The sequence below is a fragment of the Ambystoma mexicanum genome, chromosome 5p (genome assembly GCF_040938575.1).
Source record: "Ambystoma mexicanum isolate Mex_15411 chromosome 5p, UKY_AmexF1_1, whole genome shotgun sequence".
Lineage (NCBI taxonomy): Eukaryota > Metazoa > Chordata > Amphibia > Caudata > Ambystomatidae > Ambystoma > Ambystoma mexicanum.
Genome location: NC_090930.1, coordinates 1303170947 through 1303194067, shown reverse-complemented (window position 1 = coordinate 1303194067; position 23121 = coordinate 1303170947).

Sequence of the window (23121 nt, the reverse complement as noted above, 5' to 3'; positions counted from 1 at the left end):
ACCCCTTCTAACTCCCGAAAGAAGGAACTGTGCATCCTATAGCATACATATTTCACAAGAATGAAACATGCAGAGCATTTTGGTAAGCCATATTATTGAACTGTCTTCTTCACCATCTACCGAAATGATTACGCCCCCCCAACCTTACACAAGCACAATCATTCTATGTTCCGCTCTCTTGCACGTAATCATGCTCTTACTTCCAATGTCTCTTCCATGAAGCAGGTAATTATTTTTTTCCTCCTCCTGTTCCTTCCCGTGCCTTTCAGGATTTCGCCATATGATGTAGGGCTCTGCATACGGTGAAATGATTAGAGGAGCCTCTTTCATGACAGGAAGTTCTATTTACAAGTTTTCTTAGTACCTTCTTTGTCATGCTTTGTAGCAAAAAAGATACTTTGTAACCTGCCCTTTATTACTTGATTACCATTGGCGTTTGGAGGTATTACACTTCCTTGAAGATCTTGTAGAATTCAGTGGATCTTACTGTGAAAACAAAATGAAAATATCGAGGCTGAGTACCCCAAAAGGAAATACATCGAACACGGGTTTCAAAGGAACATACAAAGATCTTTTATTTTATACTGAACAGTTTCAAAGGACAAAAGTAAAGGATAGCTATCGGCCCTTAGTACAACACAACGAACTCCAGCGTGGTTCAGTGTGCTCAGTGAGTGGGACTGTACATTAGAATTAGTCACACTTTTATACTATTTGCGAACATGATGTCCAACCCTACTGTGGGTTAATATTCCTTAATACATTACTGATCTAGGGTTCATGCCGAGTTCACACATCTATATGCATAGGGTTTGCCTTTAATACATTTGCCAACAAGTCTACACGGTAACAGTGTATTTTAGGATTTCTCATAAAGGTCTTCTCAAACATTTATACAATGTAGTTAAATAAGTGTTCTCAGTTCAGTATTTGGATACATTGTTCTTAACATATCCTCGTGGATTAGTTTAATTGGCACAAGTAATCCTTTACACACAGGTCAACGAAGGACAAGGTCTCAGTTCACGACCCCAACAAGTGGCCTGCAGGCAAGTTACATATTAATTGCACACAGAGGTCAAGACGGCCATGTTGTATTTCGGAATGACATTGTCCACCATTTTAACTCACAGGGTGACTTTACAGAGAGAACCTAAAATGGCGGATTGACCTAAAATGGCAGCTTACATTGATTCTAAGGTCAGGACCTTGCAACACGGATTTCTTCGCAAGTGGCTTATAAGCAGCTTGGCGTAGGCTAATATACATTTTTCATTACAAAAGGAGGCACGATATAATTTCCTGTTTGACAAACCCTCCTTTTGGCCTATGCCAAGTGCTAAACTACTTCTGATCTCCTTGCAAACAACTCCATGCATCATCGTCGATGCACTCTGAATCGCTGTCAGGAATATCTATTGCCATCAGATCATTCGCTAAAATTTCTTTTAAGACATATTCCTTGGAAGTTTTATCTGGGGCAGACACTTTATGCCCTAATGTACCTATTGCTTGTGTGCAACATCCCCCTAGCATCGAACATATACTAGGTAGACACTGGATACAACAACAAAGGAACAACAGAATTCCCAAAATGATCAGTAAGACCGAAAGTACCTTCCAACCCCATGATCGCAAGAAGTCCCAGATCCAAGCGCTAAGATCCCAGTTTCCCTCGGGAACATGCACTTCTGAACTAAGGACGTGCAGATTCTGTATTGCTTTGAAGATAGTTGTGGAGGAATCTGACACAAAAACACAGCAAGCAGATCCCACTAATTTACACACTCCACCACGTTCAGCCAGAATGACATGTGATGTTATCCGGTTCTGGAGCACTACTAATCTTATCGCTTTCTGTTCTAATGTCATATTATAGAGAATGTCCGTAGTCCGGTTGATGGTTCTCTCCAGTACTCTCGCTAGTCTTCTGATATCTTCGGAATTTGCTATCTTCCCCCAAAATGGCACAAGTGATCTAGCTACATCTCCCAAGACCTGTGCTGGAGTGTCACCATTCTCGTACCGCCGTGCACGAGCCTTTGAAACCTCTACAGTACTAGCTATGAACACCCCAGGTAACAGGATCCCTAAATAACAGGTTCCCTGCCAATCCCTGGGTAACCATGGAAATGCTACATTACCGCAAACAAAGTAGACAGGTTCGCCTACATACAAAGGTCTGTCTTCCCCAGTCAAATTTGCAACGTTGGTATAACCTTAAAAATCTCCCATTGACTGAATACCATTCCTCTGTATGCAGAAAGAAACTGAATCGGGGCTATGGTTAACAGTGTAAGAAGGAGGCATGGCATCCTTATTGCCTTTCATAGCCATCTTGAAGGAAATCAAAGATTGAAAGGGACGAGACAATTTATCAGAAGGCCTAATGGAAGCAACATTGAGCTTACTCCTATTTGCGAAAAGAGAGCATCCCAGGGGAGTCAGAACACGTTTCTCAAAACTATTCAAATGAGTGCCATCAAAGTTCCCCGAGATGCTATGGTTCCAACGGCCAAAGAACAGTGCTCTAAGAGAAGCATAACAAGCAGTTGTCAAAGGTAAAGGTTGAATATACCAACCTAGCCCCTTATCCCCATGTTGCGGTAAATGTGAACAGACCCAACAGTTGGACCTATTAAAAATGGCATGCGAAGCATTCATAATAAGTAACAGAGTATTGTTATGATACCTTTGTCTATGCTGGGAGTCCCTAGGGGACAGAGTAAGTAAATGTACGAAGGGAGTAGAAACAGTGGGTACATTTTTAGTCAGTAGCAAGGACTCTAAAGGATGAGTTTCCTCGAGGTACCACAGGCCTAAGACAGTGACTATTATAAAACCAAATATTATTAAAAAAACACAGCAATACGTTTTTGGGGCCCAACTGCTTTGTCCATTATCCCGGCTGGTCACACAATCATTTTCAAGTCCCATGCGAGCGGTAGCGGTGGCAGGCATCGTAGTCTTCAAACGACAAACCCCAGTGTTATTAGCTGGTGACCTCCAGGCCGCTCGACTTCTTAGTCCTTCCACAACCCTAGCCAACAGAATCCCCTTTCTCAAATTCGGGCAAAAACAAGCCCTCAATGATCCTTTCCTTCTCCAAATGTACAGCCGAATCGTGCTGTAAGTCTATCTTCTTGGACGCAGATTGTACCTTGCTTTTCCTGGTACTGATTGATCCGGAAACAATGTGTCGTCACTTCCCGTTGGGAGCAATGTATCAGGAGCAAATGAAGATGCCGAATTTGAAACAACAGTTTCCGGAAGCAAAACTTTTGGAGAGTGTGGAGACAGAGTGGCAGGTTCCCCAAGTCTCAAAGGCTCAGAAAGATTCTCCGATGCACTCCCAGCACTATTTACTGCTTTGGGATTGTTGGTTGCAGTGTTAGTGAGGGCTTCTGTTTCTTCTGTATCATGTGGCACTGGGTGAGGAAGTCTCTTGACATGCGTCGCGTGGATCCAGTTTTTTTCTGCCAGAGACACGCACCGCCATTTGTGTGACCAACAGGACCTGGAATGTGCCCCGCCAATGAGGTGCAAGGTAGGAAGAACGCTCAAATGCCTTAGTGAGCACCCAGTCACCAGGCCGTATGCTGTGGCCCGGGCCCTTGTATCGCACAGGTAAAGCCTCTCGCACCTATTGATAAATCAAATACAGACTTTTAGTCAACTGGCTGCAATAATATGACAGAAGTACATTTTCAACATTTTTCAAGGATCTACATTTAGGAAGATTCCAGATATTGGCTGGTCTCTGCATTACCACCTCAAATGGAGAGAGCCCAGTCTTAGTTTGAGGGGTTGTACGCATGGCTAATAACACGATCAGTAAGGAGTCCGGGCATTTTAATTTCGTGCCGTCACACGTCTTAGCGAGCTTCTTCTTGATGATACCATTGTGTCTTTCTACTAGTCTTGCGCTCTGAGCGTGTCTGGCTGAATGGAAGCGTTTGTCGATCTGTAATGCCGCACATATCTCCAGAATTACAGCAGCCACAAAATGTGGACTATTGTCCGACCAGATGACTCTTGGTAGCCCGAACTGAGGAAAATACTCCTTTAACATGGTTTTCGCAGTAGTCATTACTGTAGCATCTTTGACAGGGAAAGCCTCAACCCATTTACTAAAAGCAGAGATGACAACTAATACATACTTCATATTATTGCACAGTTCCATTTCAATAAAATCGAAGTGAATGACTTCGAAGGGGACAGAAGGTTGCCCAAAACTTCCATTTGGAGTTGATGTCCCCTTTCCCACATTGTGTTGTTGGCAAATCATGCAGTCCTGAACATAGCGCTGGGCAATTTTCAAAATGTTTTCATTTGCCCAAACTTTCTCTAACATTTTCGTCACTTTCTGGGCACATATATGCATAGGGCCATGGGCCATAATGACCATCATCATCACATAAGCGTCAGGGAGTAGCCATTTTCCTTCAACTATGTCGACCCAACACCCATCATCATCGAGTTTCCCAAGCCTTCAGCCCACCTCTTGGATTCTTCTAATGTGGCATTGGCTTGGATATCCCATACAGACCCAACACCCTCATCCATTGCATAGGCATTTACAGTCTCCCTTGAAACATACATCTCCGTATAGAGATTGGTGGCAGTTTGTCTAGCTATCTGATCAGCGAAAGCATTCCCTTTTCCTGTATCATCTGTAATCTTTTGATGTGCTGCACATTTTACGACGGCTAACTGAGTAGAGAGCACAAGCGCTGAGAGCAGTTGCACTTTTAGGGAGCAATGTTGGATCTTTGTGCCATGCGAAGTCAAGAAACCTCTCTCTGACCAAAGTCTCCCAAAGTTGTGAACCACCCCAAAGGCATACTGACTATCAGTATATATATTTACTGTAAGCCCTTCGGAAAGTTCACAAGCTCGGGTCAATGCTATAATCTCTGCGCCCTGCGCGGAGTTATGCATAAATGTCTTGGTTTCCACAACCGTGCTTAATGTGGTGATTGCATATGCAGCTGTGGATGTACCATCCGGAAGTTTGTAGCAGGAGCCATCACATAACAGCTCTCCTTGCGGATTGTTCAAAGGAGTGTCTTTTAAATCAATTCTACCCTTTGTCTCTTGTTCGGTATTATACAGACAGTCATGTGACTCTTCGTCGCCGCAAGCAGTACCTTGCGGGAAAGGTAGGAGTTCAGCCAGATTAAGAACACAACACCTCTTAATTTGGATGTGAGGAGCAAACAAGATCAATTCATATCTCGTCAACCGTGCAGAAGTGAGGTGTTGCGTTTGGGTTCTGTTCAGTAGAACATCTACAGAGTGAGGCACCATCAGGGTTAGATCATGGCCTAGGACCATTCCCTCACTCTGTTTTACAGACGCAGCAGCAGCAGCGACAGCTCGCAAACATCTTGGCAAAGCGCATGCTACAGAATCAAGGGCGGAAGAAAAGTAACCGCACGGCCTATTCTTCCCTCCATGTTCCTGCGTTAATACAGCCAAAGCACATCCATCACATTCATGCACAAACAACACAAAGGCCTTTTCATAGTTTGGTGTGCCCAAAACTGGTGCCGAGCATAATGCAGTCTTGAGAAAATTAAATGGTTGCTGGTGCTCCAATGGCAAAGAAATGCCCTTATTTGTCAAAGCCAACATCAGTTTAATCACTAGTGAGAAGTTTGAGATCCACAACCTACAGTAAGAAGCCATACCTATCAAGGGTCTAACTTCCTTCTGTGTATTTGGGACAGACATGCCAGAAATGTTTTTTATTCTTTCAGGTGTCAATCTTCTTCCCTCCTTTGACAGGATATAGCCTAAATAGGCGACCTCCTGGCAACAATATTGAAACTTTTTAAGCAAAGCTTTGTGACCATGTTTAGCTAGATGAATCAACAATAACACAGTGCCCTCTTTACAGGCACTTTCGGAGTCAGCAGCTAAAAGCAAATCATCAACATACTGAAGCAATGTACAAGTAGAGGGCAATTCAAGGGTATCAAGCTGTTCTTTCAAAGCCCTACTATAGATGCTAGGACTCTCTGTGTAACCTTGAGGTGCACAAGTAAATGTGAACGAGCGTCCCCCTAAGGTGAACGCGAACAAGTATCTACTGTCCTTGTGTATAGGAATACTAAAGAAAGCATTCTTCAGATCCACAACACTAAAGTAAGTAGCTGTAGCTGAAATCATAGTTAATATTGTCGTCACATCAGGCACAATTGGAAATTGCAGAGCAACGACTTTAATAATGGCACGTAAATCAATTATGAAACGGAATGGAATTGCATTATCGCCTTTTTTGTACACGGGTAAAATCGGACTATTGCACAAACTACCTGAAATTTCCTCAATTACCCCGCGATGCACAAAATCGGAAACAATGCACTTCAAAGCTTGCTCACCCTCAACTGAAATCTTATACTGTGGAATGCATGGCAGCTCAATTCCATGTTTCAAGACTATCTTAACAGGCTCAATCTGTAGAACACCGACATCATTGTCGTCAATTGCCCATAAGCACTCTGGTACATCAATGAATTCTGGCGGCAAAGGTCTAGTTAAGAATTGAGAGACAGAAAGTTTCTGTGGTGAAATCGTCAAACGCACTCCGTCAGAAGAACAATGAATTACCGCATTTAATTCTTTCAATAGATTCAACCCCAGCAAATTCTCTCCACAATTAAAAGTCAACAGAAAAGGACAGCGGTCCGTAAAGGGACCCAAAGAAATAGGTACTGGCGAAGAAACTGGACAGACAACTGGTGTGCCAGAAAACCCTACAGAAACATTGGTTTGCCCTGACAGTGGAATGTTTGGAACCCGAGAATGATCAATGGAACACTTCTGTGCTCCAGTATCTATCAAAAACTGATGTTTTCTATTTCCTACTACCATTTCAACGTAGGGACCTTTCTGATTGATGGGAAAAGGTGTAGGTTCCAAACTCTGCTTCGGGAAATCCTAGCGAAACAAAATATCAGCAAAAGGAAGCTCTTCAGATAGATATGCAGCAGAAGGATGATCAAATATATTTCTAGTATCCACACTCGGAGTCTTATTATCCTGTGAAAAAGGTTGCTGAGGATCCTGTGTAAACTGACCTCTACTAGGGCCCCCTACACCCGGGCGACCTCTCGATCGTCTACCCATATTTCCAAATGTGTTATTCGACCTCTGTCGAAGGACGGGGCATTGTGCACGCCAATGACCCTCTTGCCGACAAATAGGCACACTGGTTAATGTTCAGAGGACCCAACGGCACATTCCCGTGGGCAACATACTGACTTCTAATCTGCGAACTACCCCCTCTGGGGCCTCTAACAATTTGCTGTAATAATACTTTAGTCTTTAAATCACCTTTTCACTTCTCAACTCTATCTTTTTCATTGTTGACACGATTCTCGTAGTACTGAGCCATGTGCAGTACTTCTGATTGGGACTTCGCCTGCCAAGCGCTCCCAGAAGACATAATTTGTGACTGGATTTCAGGCAGCAATCCACGCATACATTTTTCCACAAATAATCTTTTCCCAGACTCTGTGCCTAAGTCTTGTCCACTGAAATCCGAGAATACCTGTTCCAACCGATTAAAGAACTCGGTAGCACCCCCAGACTTCCCTTGGACACAGGTCGTAAGCTTGTCCCAAATAATCCTCTTTCCGGGAATTATGGTTTTCAATTTTGCAATGATTCTATCAGGCAAAGTTAGTATCACCTGGGGTGGTCTCTCACCAGCTGGCCTTTCTCCATCGAGTCTAGTGTTAGGCCATGTATCTCCCAACCCTGGTACGTTGTCTATAGTCCTAACTTGTTTCCACAAATCTACGGGCAGAAGTACAGGAAATAACAAATCAATATCACCTAGGGTGAATACTGAGGACTGCAAGACAGACTCTATTTCTTTATAGGATCCTGTCAGATTTTCCCTAATATCAGGAATAGATTGTCTAATAGTATTCACTTCCTGTCTTGAGAACGGGACGTGCACAAACTGTGATACATAATGTGCAGGAATCTTCACGGCAACTGCATTTGTTGCAGGATCAGCCGCAATCTCAACCTTTGGGACAAATGTCGGAGGAACCTCTTCCTCTAGGCAACTGAGAAGTAGGCGGCTCCGAACGCTTACTAAGCAACAGAGCCAAGTCGAGCGCTAAAGCAGTCGAAGAAGTGTCAAGTGAAAAAGCTCTCTTATAAATACTCAATAACTCTGTGGGACAACTAATCTTTCACTTCACACAATCATCCTGTAGGTACTCTACCATTACCTGTATCACTTTCCTATGCATTTCCGGCATACACTGACTGTATGTGTCATATACCTCAACTGGAGTTATCAACATATCCGAAATCCATCTAAGCACGTCTTTCGTTCAAATTCGTGCTTCATCAGATATCGATTTTCGACAAGGAAGGAACCGTTTCTGTACATACATACTTTCCCCCTCGTCATCTTCATTCTGTAACCTTTCCAACTCCTTTCTATACTCAAATATCCTCTCGACATGCTCATTTACTTTCTCCATGGTGTCTCTTGAAAACGCTAACGTGTTTAATTCCCTTAACCCTTGCGGGAGATTTAATTTGCCCCACATTACACATAAATGAATCCCTAAACCTTCAATAAAACATTTTTCTCAGGAAAATTATCCATATTAGATAGTGTGGCAAGAACGTTAGTTTGATCATCTCTCTCTTTACAATGCTCAGCCCATGCAATCAATTCATGTTTCTTTTCTGGAGATACAGTATTAAGAGTGACAACCCTTGACCCCGCACCCTGATCGAGCACAAGCGGTACAAGACCACTTGGAAGAGGGGGAGCAGGCAAATTCAATGGAGGTACTGCAGTTGGTGCAATAGGAAGAGGTGGAGGAACTGGTGGAAGAACAGCAACTGGAGGAAGAGGAACATTAGGAGGAGCAGGAACAACAGGAACAACAGCAGGAAGAGCAGGAATAACAGCAGGAAGAGGCAAAGTAGCAGGAAGAGGAACATACGGAGGTGGCGCAGAGGCACCAGTCCTTCGTTCATTTAACAATTTGTCAGTGAATTCATCAGAAACATGGAAATCTTTAGAAGGATAGATTTCCTGAATGCCAAGTGAGAAAGCCCTGTCCATATTCCTAGCTGTCATACAACAATGCTTTTTCGGCGTTCGTCTTATGACGGTGCGCATGTTTTTCCCTACTCTTAAGTTGCTGTAAAGCTTCTTTTTTCCAATTCTGCAAAACATCGAATGCTGCAGGTCTAGCCTTTTTCTTTAATTGAATCGACTCTAAATACTCAATACGAGGGATTTCAAAACTACCATTGATTGGCCACTGAAGTTCGGAGGCATGTCTGGTTTGTCTGTGCCAAATATCATTAAACATTATACTTCCAATGCCATGCTTACAGTACATAGTAAACGCCGGCGACCCCTCCTGTGGTGCTGGACGGCTAAATTCCAAAGATTGTCTATCACTGCGGAATAACGCCCTGAAGCAGGTAGACAATTTCACAGGCATATCAAATTATTGGTGTTACCTGGTCAATAATTGTGTCTGCAGATACAATATGGCAAAATCAAATTATCAGGATATTTAAGAATCGGGTCACGACTCACCTGATCAATCCTAAGGAGGTCCGATCGGATTACAAAGAATCTTACCTAACTAATATTACCCCGTGTTTGGTGATTTCGGCAAATCTGCCCACCTCGATAAGTGGACCCTCGTCAAGATGTCTCGGACCACACGCTAATCGTCCAGGGATTGGGTCATTCAGCGCTGCCGAGGTGTTGCATCTCATTCAGAAGGGGCCCCCTTCACCGTCCGATCCCGGTCCGATAGCACGTGTCAACCTTCAACAATCCGGCATCAATCTTGAGGGTCCCTATTAGGGCGCCAACTGTGAAAACAAAATGAAAATATCGAGGTTGAGTACCTCAAAAGGAAATACACCGAACATGAGTTACAAAGGAACATACAAAGATCTTTTATTTTATACTGAACAGTTTCAAAGGACAAAAGTAATGGATAGCTATCGGCCCTTAGTACAACACAATGAACTCCAACGTGGTTCAGTGTGCTCAGTGAGTGGGACTGTACAATAGAATTAGTCACAGTTTTATACTATTTGCTAACATGATGTCCAACCCTACTGCGGATTAATTTTCCTCTAATACATTACTGATCTAGGGTTCATGCCTAGTTCACACATCTATATGCATAGGGTTTGCCTTTAATACAATCGCCAACAAGTCTACACGGTAACAGTGTATTTTAGGATTTCTCATAAAGGTCTTCTCAAACATTTATACAATGTAGTTAAACAAGTGTTCTCAGTTCAGTATATGGATACGTTGTTCTTAACATATGCTTGTGGATTAGTTTCATTGGCACGAGTAATCCTTTACACACAGGTCAGCGAAGGACAAGGTCTCAGTTCACGACCCCAAGTGGCCTGCAGGCAAGTTACATATTAATTGCACACAGAGGTCAAGACGCCCATGTTGTATTTCGGAATGACATCGTCCACCATTTTAACTCACAGGGTGACTTTACAGAGAGAACTTAAAATGGCGGATTGACCTAAAATGGCGGCTTGACCTAAAATGACGGCTTACATTGATTCTAAGGTCAGGACCTTGCAACACAGATTTCTTCGCAAGTGGCTTATAAGCAGCTTGGCGTGGGCCAATATACATATATTCATTACAATAGGAGGCACGATATAATTTCCCGTTTGACATTGCATGTTTCCTTAACAATATACGGCAATGTGTCTTTTGCCTTGTATTTCAAAAGTGAAGGTAAAAAGGTATCCCCATTTGTATCGAATTTCATCTGATGTTAACTAGCTTGTGAGGACCTTGCATTGCCAGCTCTGCTCCAAATTAAACACTGACATGTCTTGACATTTGTTTTTTATTTTAGCCCCTTCCCATTTAAGTGATTCTTGTTCCCTTGCTGATTCCAAGATTGCCACCTTATCCTTAAAGTAGTGGCATTTAGGAACTACTGATCTGGGGATATTTGGTGGTGCACCTCTTCTTTGGATCCAATCAAATAAGATGACACTAGTGTACATTTACATGGTCTTAATCTGTGAATCTACCTTACTCTCCTTGTACCCTGGGATTTCTCACTCCGCTTGCAGCACACCACATACGGCTATGTTGTTTTTACATTCTTTATTTTTTAAATCATTAAGTTTCTTATGTAATTGTTGTTCCTTTTTCTCCAAATCCTTGATCTTTGTCTCCATTTTGACTTCTAGTATAAATGCTGAGAGTTTATTATTTTCTAGCATTTCAAACCTACCCTCTTGATCTCTAACATTGATGTTTGAACATCCAATAAGCAGGCTATCTGTTATAGGAGAATACTTTGTACATATGTTTTAATGGTGGACATGTCTGTGTAGGTCCTAGATCCTTGTCTTCTCAACACTCTTTTCAGGGTTCAGTTGATGCACCAGTGTTGTGCTATATGTCTGGTCCTCCGCTTCTTCTCAATTTGTTTCACCTGCAGGCCCTCCTCCCGCCCTGGTGGTGTGGGGCAAGTCGGGTCTCCAATAAAGTCTTCTCATAGGAGGTGTTTTAGCTATGCCTCAGCTTCACCTGCTCTTTCTGTACGACGTCTCCCTGGGCAGTGTGGACAATGATCTCCATGTGGGGTAATGGCACCCCCGGTTTCGAGCCCAGTCACTCACTTCTGCTCTCGCCAGAGACTGAGGTACATCGAACATACCCCATCCCCCAAGATAGGCGAAAGATTCACTTCTACTCCACCATTTCCCTGTATGGGATCTTCAAGATCATGAAAAGGCACTCTGAAACCTGTCCTATATTACTTGATTGCCATTGGAGTTTGGAGGTATTACACTTCCTTGAAGGTCTTGTAGAAGTTAGGAGATCTATTTCCTTAACAGTACAATACCATATGTCTTTTGCCTTGTACCTCAAAAGTGAAAGTAAACAGGTTGTGCCATTTGTATTGGATTCCTTCCAATGTTAACCAGCTTGTGAGGGCATTGTATTGCCTGCTCTGCTCCAAATTAAACACAGTTATTGACATTTTATTATTTTAGCCCCCTTCCAGTTAAGTGTTTCTTTTTTCCTTGCTGATTCCAAGATTGACACCTTATCCTTGATCTTTCTCTCCATTTTCAGTTCTAGTATATCTGTATATCCTCTTGATCTCTACCATCAATGTTTGAACCTCCAATCTGCAGGCTTTCTGTTTGATGAGAATACTTTGTACGTCTGTATTAATGGCAGGCATTTAGTTATCAGGGGGCAGGGTTGACGTGGTTTCATGTCTGTTTAGTCCTTAATTCCTAGTATTTTCCATGCACCTTTCAGGGTCCAGTTGATGCACCTGTGTTTTGCTCTATATGTCTGGTCCTCTGTGTGTTCCCAATTAGTTCCATGTGCAGGCCCTCCTCCCATCCGGGTGGTGCGGGGCAAGTCAGAGCTCCAATAAAGTCTTCTCATAGGAGGTGTCTCAGCTACACCTCAGCTTCACCTGCGCTCTCTGTAGGATGTCACCCTGGATTGTGTACAATGATCTCCACGTGGGGGGAATGTCACACATGGTCCCAGCCCAGTCGCTCTCACTTCTGCTATTGCCATAGACTAAGGTGCATCGAAAATCTCTCATCCACCAAGGTCGGGCAAAGATTCACTTCTCCTCCCCCTTTCACGGTATGGAATCTTCAAGAGCCACGTGAGGTAAACCCACACACCGGTGTTTGGTGCTTACTTCACAGGTTCTCTTGGGCTGCTACAGAGAAGCTACTGTCCAGAAGTACATGGGCACTCCTCCTATATACAGCCTGAGCACTTACCTGCATCTCACTGGGGTGCGCCACCACAGTGCTCACAGGGACCCAACACTTCGGCCTCCACACATCTTGGCCTCCTCTCACTTCTCGGGTGGTGGGGTCCAACATCCGTCAGTCCACTGTCCAGGCATGCCTCTCGTGGGTCCGCTACAGGTATGATTTTTCTGGCTAGGTGGCTTGACATCCACTGCCCATAGAGTGGGCCAGCATCTCACAGACCAGGATATTTGGGAGCGTTAAGGCGGCCATATTTGCTCATGCCCACTAGTGGTCTGGGTAGCGCTTCCTTAAATGCAAATACAGGAAACTCTAATCTCTCATTGTTTTTCTTTAAAAGTTTCCAGTTTTTCCTTCAAATATTATTATTATTTATCCTGCATGGCAGGTTTGTGTATATATTAACACCTACCAACTTATTGTCTTGTACTTGTCTTTGTTTAGGTTCTAGGAGGGCTTCCCTGCCATTATTGAATGTTTGATGCATTTAGAGGCATAACCTCTATCTAGCAGCTTTTCTGTTAGGCAATTTGCCTCTTGTAGAATTGCCTCACTAGTACTGTTATTCATTTAGGTCCTACGAAATTGCCTAAATGAAATATTTTCTTTGATGTGTCTAGCATGAAGTCTACGAAAATTAAAAAGAGCATCTTTATTTGTAACTTTATGGAGTGGTTTCACCCTTTGACTCCAATCATTGTGGCATGTTGTCAAAATTAAGGGGTTCACCTTTTATTACTCATAGTATGTGTGAAATAAAGGTATTGCTTTTTTGTGCTATTCCAACCCTAAATTGCTTGGCTTCTGAATCTGTACCTATCCAAATTTTAATAATATACTCAATGTAGCATAGCCAGGCTTTTGTGTTGTTTTTGTATGGATTCTGTTCTGTAAAGATTATTGTAGTTTCCAACAAATCTGTGTGTAGATTTTCCATATTGAGTGGAATTGCCACCCCCTTTGCTATTCAACCAGTCTGTTGGTATATTTCTCAAACAATGGAAATATTTATGTTTCAGTGGTATTTCTATGCACCCCTTGATGAATGATTTGGGAACACGATGGTCATTCTTTCTTTGCCACAATCATTCCACTATTATGTCTGCTGGTGTTCTGCGGTATGCCAGTCTATAGAGAGCCTATATCAAGACAGATAAGAGTGTTATTTTGATGATCCAATACCATCCCTTGTAAATTTTTTTTATAGCTCTCACAACATCTTCCATGTATGTATTCAACTGACTAAAGGGAAAAGGTAATAATCTTCAAATTTGGAAAGGGGTTCTGAAATTAATAATACTGTCAACACTATGGATTGCCCCTGGAGAGGGGAGGATTTACGTCTTTCATGCATATTTAGAACGGTGTAAAACGCTGGCACCGTAGAGCCTTCTCTTATAAGAAAATCTGATCCCTGTTTCTTATCCAAACTCGATCTTTGGATTTTTCCACTTGTCTGATGTAATTCAACTGATAGGTCTACAAACATTCTTCTGTAAATAAATGTAATTACCGGTCACATTCATTGTTGTACCTTTCTATGTCCAATATTACAATTGCACCCTGTTTGAATACTTTTCGAAAACAATGTCAGCATTTTTGCTAAATTGTAGTGGAGATTTCTGTCTATGTAATTCAAGTTGTAAAATGTTTTAATGTTCTGTTCCTCTAATCTTTTGACTTCTTCTAGAACCTTCTTTTCAAATGTGATGGCTTCTGGTGAATGCTTATGAAAGGGGTATACAAATCAGAAGATTTTGTTAAAGCTGTAAGGTTATGGGTTCCAAAGATATCTTTGTCTTTGAAATTCCCTCTTAATCTGATTTTACTTACGAACTGGTTGCATCATATTCTAAATTTAAATGGGTCATGTTTCTGTATTAAAGCAAACCCTAACCAGAATGCACATGTGCCACACTATCTCACTAATCGATTGGTGAGAAAATCATCCAGCAGAGTGATACGCTCCTCCGCCACTCTATAGCTCAATCAATCAGCCGCGGACTTGTTTAAAAAACTTTGGTGATGGGAGCTTTGAATTCAAAGAAGAAACTGCCGGCAAAGAAAGTCAATTTTTCCTCAGCGAGCGCTTGCACAAATATGATTTCAGATAAAAGACATAGGCTGCAGACCACTGGAAAGCGTGGGTATACTGCCTATATACACCACAGGTAATGAAGAACAACCGATGAGAGTCCCAGTAACACTGTGCCATGCTTTGACAGAAATATATTGCCAATTTATTTCTATCAAAGCATGGCGCAGTGTTACTGGGACTCTCATCTGTAGCTTTGAATTCAGTGCTCCACTTGAATGGAATGGCCTGTCCTTGAATATCAAAACATCTCAATTGGTCACTATGTGTAAGAAATATGTGAAGATATTGCTGTTTAATCTACCAGAGTAGAATTCCTTTTTACTTCACTGATGCTTTTCTCTTCCTTCATCCTCTTCTCTTGCAGCGCTCTGAGGCCTACAGGGCATGCAATCCCTTATAAGATATGAAATAAATAATCCTTTAGTTAGGACTTGGAGGTACCTTCCCCTCTCTTTCAGGGAGGCCAGATGGTTGGGGTTGAAGTCAAAGTGGCGGAAAGAGAAACAAAATCTACAGGCGTGCCAGACACAAGCAAATTAGAGATACATGAGGAGATATTAACACTAGGGGCATTGCACCAATGTCGTGAGGGGGGTCGTGGGACAGCTGGCACAGTAGACAGGTGGCTCATGTTGACAGTAAAAGGAATTACCCAATGGTCAGACCAGGTAAGAGGCTGTCAAGGATACAGAGAGAACAGGGGATGAGGGGCTAATATCAGATCTAAGGTGTTCCCAAAGGAATGAGTAGGACCCATAACCAACTGGGGAATATTGAGATCCACGAGAGAAGAAATCAGGCAGTCTGCTATCAGGTCATTGGGATCTTTGGTATGTAAGTTAAAGTCCCCGAGAACAATTAGAACATTATAATGCAATCTAAGATCAGTCACTGTCTTAACATAAGGCAAAACATAACCAGGATCATATCTGGGAGGTCGGTACATGAGAGGGAGGGAGTGTGGCACGAATAGTTTTGCAGAAGGCATGACAAGCTATAGCGTGAGCCGCTTAAGATCGAGCATCGAATAGCAGACACTTAACCCGTGAAACAGGCTCAGAAGCAAGAAATCTACCAATCTCGCTTCTGGGGGACCAGCCAATTGGAAATACTGCAACAGGAGGGCACGCACAAGTTCCTCTCTTGAGTAACGAAGGATGCCAGGAGAAACGGTATTATCCCAACACCTGTCTGTAGTGGGGATGGGCGCAGATGGCCGAGACTTTTGCGGGACTTTATCACGGATGAGGTAGCTCTTCTCTGCTGCATCCATCTGCTGTGTGAACATGATTCCCGTCACATAAATGCCGCAGTGGAGAGTCAGGTTACTCGCAGAGTGTGCCTGCAATGAAAACAGAAGAAATACTTCCCACAGTTGTGGTAAGAAATTTAAATGTATTAACACAGTACACTGAGTAATTTTGCGAAAGAGTATCCACAATACAGAATTAAAAATAACATCACTAAAAAGTTAAAATGCAAAGTGGCAATAACGACGTTGGCAAGTGCTTGCTCCAAATCCTACTAGAATAACGCAAATATAGTCGGAAATCAATGAATGAAGCCACACAACCCATTGTTTAAGGATGCTTGCACAGGAAATATGATGGCTTTGGAATACACAACAAATAAGAGGTAAAATGTCTCTTAATGGCACATGCAGGATTTGTATCAGTGATCAGGACTCATCAAGGAAATGTTGGGTTAACCTGTCTGGATAAAATGCAAAACCTCAGGCACCTCAGACCTGACAAGCAGTATAGAGCCTTGAAACGTTCGGAAATGAAGTAAAACTTGTGGACACTGCTGACTTTCTTGGTGAGAGGTTCAGTGGTAGTGGCAAGCAGATTTCACATCTGGCAAATATTCGATGCTCACCTGCACAAGTATGTGAGTGCATATTGACATTTAGTGGGAATTTGGAGGGAAGTTTGTATCTACCCACCTCAGATGACTATGTATGCTTGTCCAACCTGCTTGGGTGGCCTCTCTGCCAGAAGCAATGAAGGAAGCAGGCATAACAGGATCATGCTGTGAAGCAGGGAGAAGAAACAGGAGAAGGGCATAAGACCCTGCTCACCCAGCCACACTCCTTCAACGACTCTGTGAATTAACACTGTTCTGCTCACTTCCACTGGATTTCTATCAAAGGCAGCTTGGCTGTGAACGTCTGTATAGTTTGCAGAGTTCGGGGCATGGCAGAATCGATTTCCCTGCACACCCTGGCTTTGCCTCACCTCTTAAATCTTGCTGTCAATGGCAGCAAGGCTAGGGGGAAATGCAGAATTAGATGTGCACAGGGAAACCAAACATTAAATCAGCTGCTTTCGGCAAATATGACCCAGCTTTACCCATTCGTCACCTGCCCACCCTCAAGTGGGAGGCTGTTAGCCATGTTCAGAACACTTGAATTTTCCCTTGGAATAGACCACGCTGGCTGTCGCTTATGAAGACGGTTGTGGAGTTTCTTGCAGCCATTTCTGGCTCCATTTATTTTACATTCTGGCACAAAAAGACTGAAGATACCTATAATAAGATAGATTATTTGTATTCACTTGTACACTTTTCTGCAACCTTTGTCACTCTCCAGATATGATATACGCATTCCTCGGCATGCACGTGTACAGGCCTAACAGAGCAATCTATGTAGCATGTGTTGGTCCAGGCAGGCAGGATGCTCCTCAACTGCGGTATAGACATTTCCACTAATAAGCCAGCTGCCACTACTGCTGTTGGTGAACTGGGTGACCATGGAAAGAGAGCCAAGAGGCAGAGTGTGGAACCCGGTCTGGAGCTGAAGTATCTGCAGCCCGAGGACACAGTGAAATAAAGCTAAGGAAATGCTGGAGCCTTCACGGTAGCAGAACTGTTAGGATGCGGTTCCTAGGCAACGACAGCAAGTAGATGACGATAGACTCAGCTCCTGATAAATGCACAGCTCTCCAGACCGTTTGTTTGTTTGGAGGGTAAACATTGCACTCAAACCTTCCGCATGAGCAGAGTGAAGCACTGCACACAATTCTGCTAACACACTCGACAAGCAGTCCACACCACTGAGCCATGAGGCTGTAAGAAAAACGATGCAAAAATATTGCTAACGTGAAGCTTAGTGGTGTGAAGCCCACCCTGCGTGTTCTTGCCCTCACAATCATCTGACTCCATTAATGGTGCTGATGCAGCAGGTGGCTACCAACAACATCAAGCCACACTTCTGCTTAAATGCATTTTGTTGAGCTTTGTCATTGAAAGCGTGTAAACTGAGAGCATTCATAGACACCCTGCCAATCCTTCATGTTGATTAGGTAGTTTTTTTCCTATTCGTGAAATAACTCATCTGCACTTGAATATCACACAGCTGCCTCCAAAATAGCAGTATCACAAGAGAAACCATTATAGATTTTAAGTTACAACAAAAAGAAACATACAGCCTTTCATTAGCCCCTCTCAATGTGTTATGCCCTGTTGCTGATGCTGATGTATACTTACAATAGCTATGGGTAGCGACATATAGACAGTGAAAATACGTGCAAATGTATATCCTCGAATTTATATAGCTGTTCACTTTGCATGGATGGGGGAAACCATTTATGTTTGACAGCCACTGCCCTGTAAGTCAGGTGGTAGGGCCAGGCCCTGTGGATGTGATGCCCCCCTTCCTCGAGCTCAAATTCATTAATGTGCATGCTTTAAAAATAATAAGAATTTCTAATTTAAAAAGTGCACGCAAAGTACTGCAAGAGGTCCACTTCCATTACCTAGGAATCTTTTGACAAGAGTCTGAGCATCGGGCATGTTCACACAACCGCCTAATGCCTGACAGTGAATTCATGTGGGAAGACCTGAGAAGGAGTGGCTGGGTGTGGTGAACCACAGTAGAGCACCGTGTGAGGGAGTGTTCAGGTAGGGGCACCATGGTGGCCTTGCTGCATCACCAACTGGAATCTGTCCCTGGAATAACATGCAACGTCACTGCATTTGTGAAATAGAAACGAATCATTCTCTATTAAACTAATGAAATATTGCTCACTGATGAATGTGCAGAGCAAGAGCAGACATTCAGCCCAAAGTCTGTACATAAAGGCTTATGCAAATCTTTCAATAAATGTCATATCACCAAGACAGCACGATAGCCCGTTTTGAAAAATTGAATAGAAATACGTTACTCACAACCATCTAAACTCCAGCAAGGCATATTAAATTCAATTGGGGTTATCATTGAATACCCTGGTTTCTACTATTATTGTTGAGCCCTGGTGAAGCCCCGTGGTGGTGAGTGGGCCTCCCAGGGTCGGGACACCAGCGCGCGTGGGCGGCGCGCAAGAACACACACCGGAGACGTCTGCTTGTTCCGGTGCTCCGGCGCGAACTGCCCGGGCACCGCCTTTATTAACTAGCGCGCATGCGCCGGCCCGCTGGGCCGCGCATGCGCGCTTCGTGCACCACGTACACAACATCCCTCCTTTTCCCCCAAACAACAAACACATTAAACAGGGGAGCCAACGTGGCTCAAATCAAACTGTACTTAACAGACTTCGTTACTCAGGCTGCCGAGTCCATGATGAAATCTTGGAACCTTTGTGGTGGACGGCGTCCTTCCCTGCGCGGGTACCTGGGCGAGCCTCTCTCTATGTTCTCTGGTCCCCCAGGGTCCTCGGGTGGCTCACCGCCCTCCTGCGGTGCCTCTGCTGCTTGCCCTTGGGCAGGGTTGGTTTCTTCCTCCGCTGCCACGGGTCCTATGCGCTTGAAGAAGGACACGTTTCTGGTTACCGTTCCTCGCGCATTCGCAGCGGTGACCATAGAGCCTTTGACATGAGTAACTCCCATTGGTTGGGTTTCGTAAGTCATCGAGAGTTTTCCTTCCGGTTTCCTGTTCCGGACTAGGACAGTGTCTCCTACTGCTATCACTTTTCCGGCAGCCTCTGCCTCGTTGTTTCGCACTCGTTTCTCGCTGTTCTGTCTGCTGTCACCCGTGCGCTATCGATCACTCCTGGGCGTCGCTCTCCCGCTTCGGGTATCAGCCCTCTGGGTATTCGCCTGAACAGCGCCTCGGCGGGTGCGATTCCGGTGGATCGATGTGGGGTGGACCGGTACTCACGGAGAAAGTCGATTAGGTTGTGTCGCAGGTCTTCCCCTCCATTGACAGAAATACGAAAGATTTTGTTAAGTGTCCGCATGAAGCGCTCAACCTCTCCATTGGCCCTTGGCCATAGCGGGGTTACCTTACGGTGCTTGATGCCTCGTTCCGCGCAGCATCTGGCAAACCGCTGTCCTTGGAACGGTGCTCCATTATCTGAGCAGATCTCAAAAGGGAACCCATGGGTGGCGAAGATTTTGTCTATCGCCAGGATGGTGTGATCGCTGGTGGTGGATTCCACGAGTTCCACTTCCGGATACCTCGACCACTGGTCCGTGACCACCAGGAAATATAGGCCTCTTCCGGTCGAGCCGAAATCTGCGTGCACCGTTCCCCATGGCACGTCGCTCCGTTCCATGGCCTGGATGGGTGGGCCTCTTTCCACAGGACTCGTGGCCTGGCACGGAATGCAGGTCCTCACGAACTCAGCTACCCTGCGCTCCAGCTCGGGGAACCAGACCTTCAGCCTGAGGCGTGCTTTCATCTTGGCCATGCCTTGGTGCCCTGTGTGGGCCAACTGGAGGACTCTCATGACCAACGACCTGGGGATCACGATCTGGTTCCCTCGCAGCAACAGGCCGTCCGTGGACACGAGAGCTCGTGACGAGCTTTCCACAGTAGTTGTAGATCCCTTTGTACTTCTGGGTTCCTCCTGGCGTTGTTTAGAAGGATGTCCCGCCACTCTCCTGTGGCCACAGCCCTTTTCACCCTTAGGAACGCCTCGTCGGAGTTCGAGTCGTCCGCAATGTCCTCTCTCGACAAGGCTACTGGCAGGGCTGATTCAATGACGAGATGCATGGCGTCCCCAGCGTCTGTTGTCTCTACGGGACTCTGGGTGTCCCTCGTGCCTGGGTGGCGAGAAAGGTAGTCGGCTGGGTTATGGGTGCCTGGGCGGTATACCAACTTGACGCCGTATTCAATGAGGGATAGCATCCATCTTTCGATTCGGGGAGGCGGCTTGGATGACGTTCCTGACAGGATGGGAATCAGGGGCTTATGGTCCGTAATCACGACGACGGGTTTGCCGAGGATGTAAATTCTAAATTGTTTGCACCCCCACAGGATGGCGAGGGCTTCCCTTTCTATCTGGGAGTATCGCCTTTCCGTGTCGGTGAGGGCTTTGCTGGCATATGCTATGGGCCTCATGACCCCTAGTTCGTCAGCCTGCATGAGGACTGCCCCCAGTCCCACCGTGCTGGCATCGACCACAATCTCCGATTCCCGGCTGGGGTTGAAATAGGCCATTGTCTCCTGCTCTGACAGGGCTTCTTTGATGGCTTTGAATGATCGTTGTTCAATCTCCGTCCACTGCCAAGCCACGTCATTCCTCATAAGTGCCCTCAGTGGTTCCGACAGAGAGGCTAGGTCTTTGATGAAACGGCCGCAGTAGTTGACCATCCCCAAGAAGCTCCGAACCTCCGCCGGTGATGTTGGTGGAGGCGCGTCCCTTATGTCTTTCACTTTTCCCGGGTCCGGGGATATGCCCCCCGCATGGAAGGTGAACCCAAAGAATTCCAGTCGGTCTTTGAGGATTTCGCACTTTTCTTGGTGCAGGGTCAGGCCCACCGCCTGTAGTCTCTCAAAAGTGTTCTCCAGCCGTTTAAGGTGTTCAATTTCCGACTTGGCGAAGACTAAGATGTCGTCGGACATGTTGATGACACCTTTCAGTCCGGACAGGGCCCCTCTGATGGCATTCTGGAAGACCTCTGCCGCTGACGACATTCCGAAGTTAAGTCTCTTGTACTGGTACAACCCCTCATGCGTAGTGAATGTCGTAATGTACCTCGACTCAGGGTGTAGCTCTAACTGGTGGTACCCAGACCTGAGCTCCAGTTTGGAGAAAACTTTGGCACCTTGGAGTTCTCCGACGATGTCGTCTAGAGTGGGTGTGAGGTGTCGCTCCCTTTTGATGGCCGCGTTTGGGAGCCTCATGTCCACGCAGATGCGTACTGCCCCCGGCTGTTTCGGCTTCGGGGCTACTACGATGGGCGAAACCCAAGGGGTGGGGCCTTCCACTCTTTCAATGATGTCCCGGTCGACCAGCTGTTGTAACTCCTCTTCCACTTGGGCTCTTAAGTGAAAAGGAATCCGGCGATGTTTGAGGGCTGTCGGCCTAACGGACTTGTCAATGTGTAGGCGAATGGGCTCTGCATTCAATTTACCAATGCCCTTGAAGAGAGCTTCAAACTTGTGTACCATGATTTTCAGATCGGCGTGGTATACCCCAAACGTAAAGTGGACAATGTCGAGTGCTTCTGACGCCGCACAGCTCAACAGGGAATGTGGGCTGACGCTGGTGACAAAGAACCTTGCTTTGATGGAGTTTTGTCCATGAGAAACCGGGGCAACGAACACACCCTGGATGGGTAGGGGTGTTTCCCCACCGAATGCATATATTCGTGCCGTGGACGCTGACAGCTCCGGTGGGCCTGGTAGGGCCTCATAATGCTTGGTGGCTAGCACGCAGACCGAAGCCCCAGTGTCAATTAGAATGGGGGTGGGGACGTCATTGATGTTGACAGTGCATGTGGGTTGGCGCCTCATGCCAGGACCTTTTACGATGCTCGAGATGAAGAAAACCTCTTCCTCCTCCTCTTCTTCTTCCGCGATGTCCAGGTCTTGCAGGCCCTGATCAATCGAAGAGATGCCTCTCACTCTGCGAGCGCCTCCCCGTCCAACTCTCTCCGGTCCTCTTCCTGCCGCAACAGGGGAGGCAGCCCGGCACATCCTGGCATAGTGCCCCGGTGTGCCACACCGGCCGCATGTTCTCGACTTTGCCGGGCAATCACCGCTGTGGGGGAGGTCATACCCGCAATAGGAGCACGATGAGGCGTTGCCTGGCGCGGGCGGGGTATCGGGCCTTCTCGACGCCCACCTTGACTTTCCCGCTGCTGACCGTCCCACAGCAAACGCATCTTCGTCATTCTTCGGTCGCGTGGCCGCGTCCAATTTCGCACCTCTGGCTTCCGCTAGCTCATGTGCTCTTCCCAGGTCCAGAATATGCTGGAGGGTCAGGCCAGGCTCTCTCAGTACTTGCCTTCAAAGTTTGCCGGAGGTGCACCCCTGCAGTAGTTGG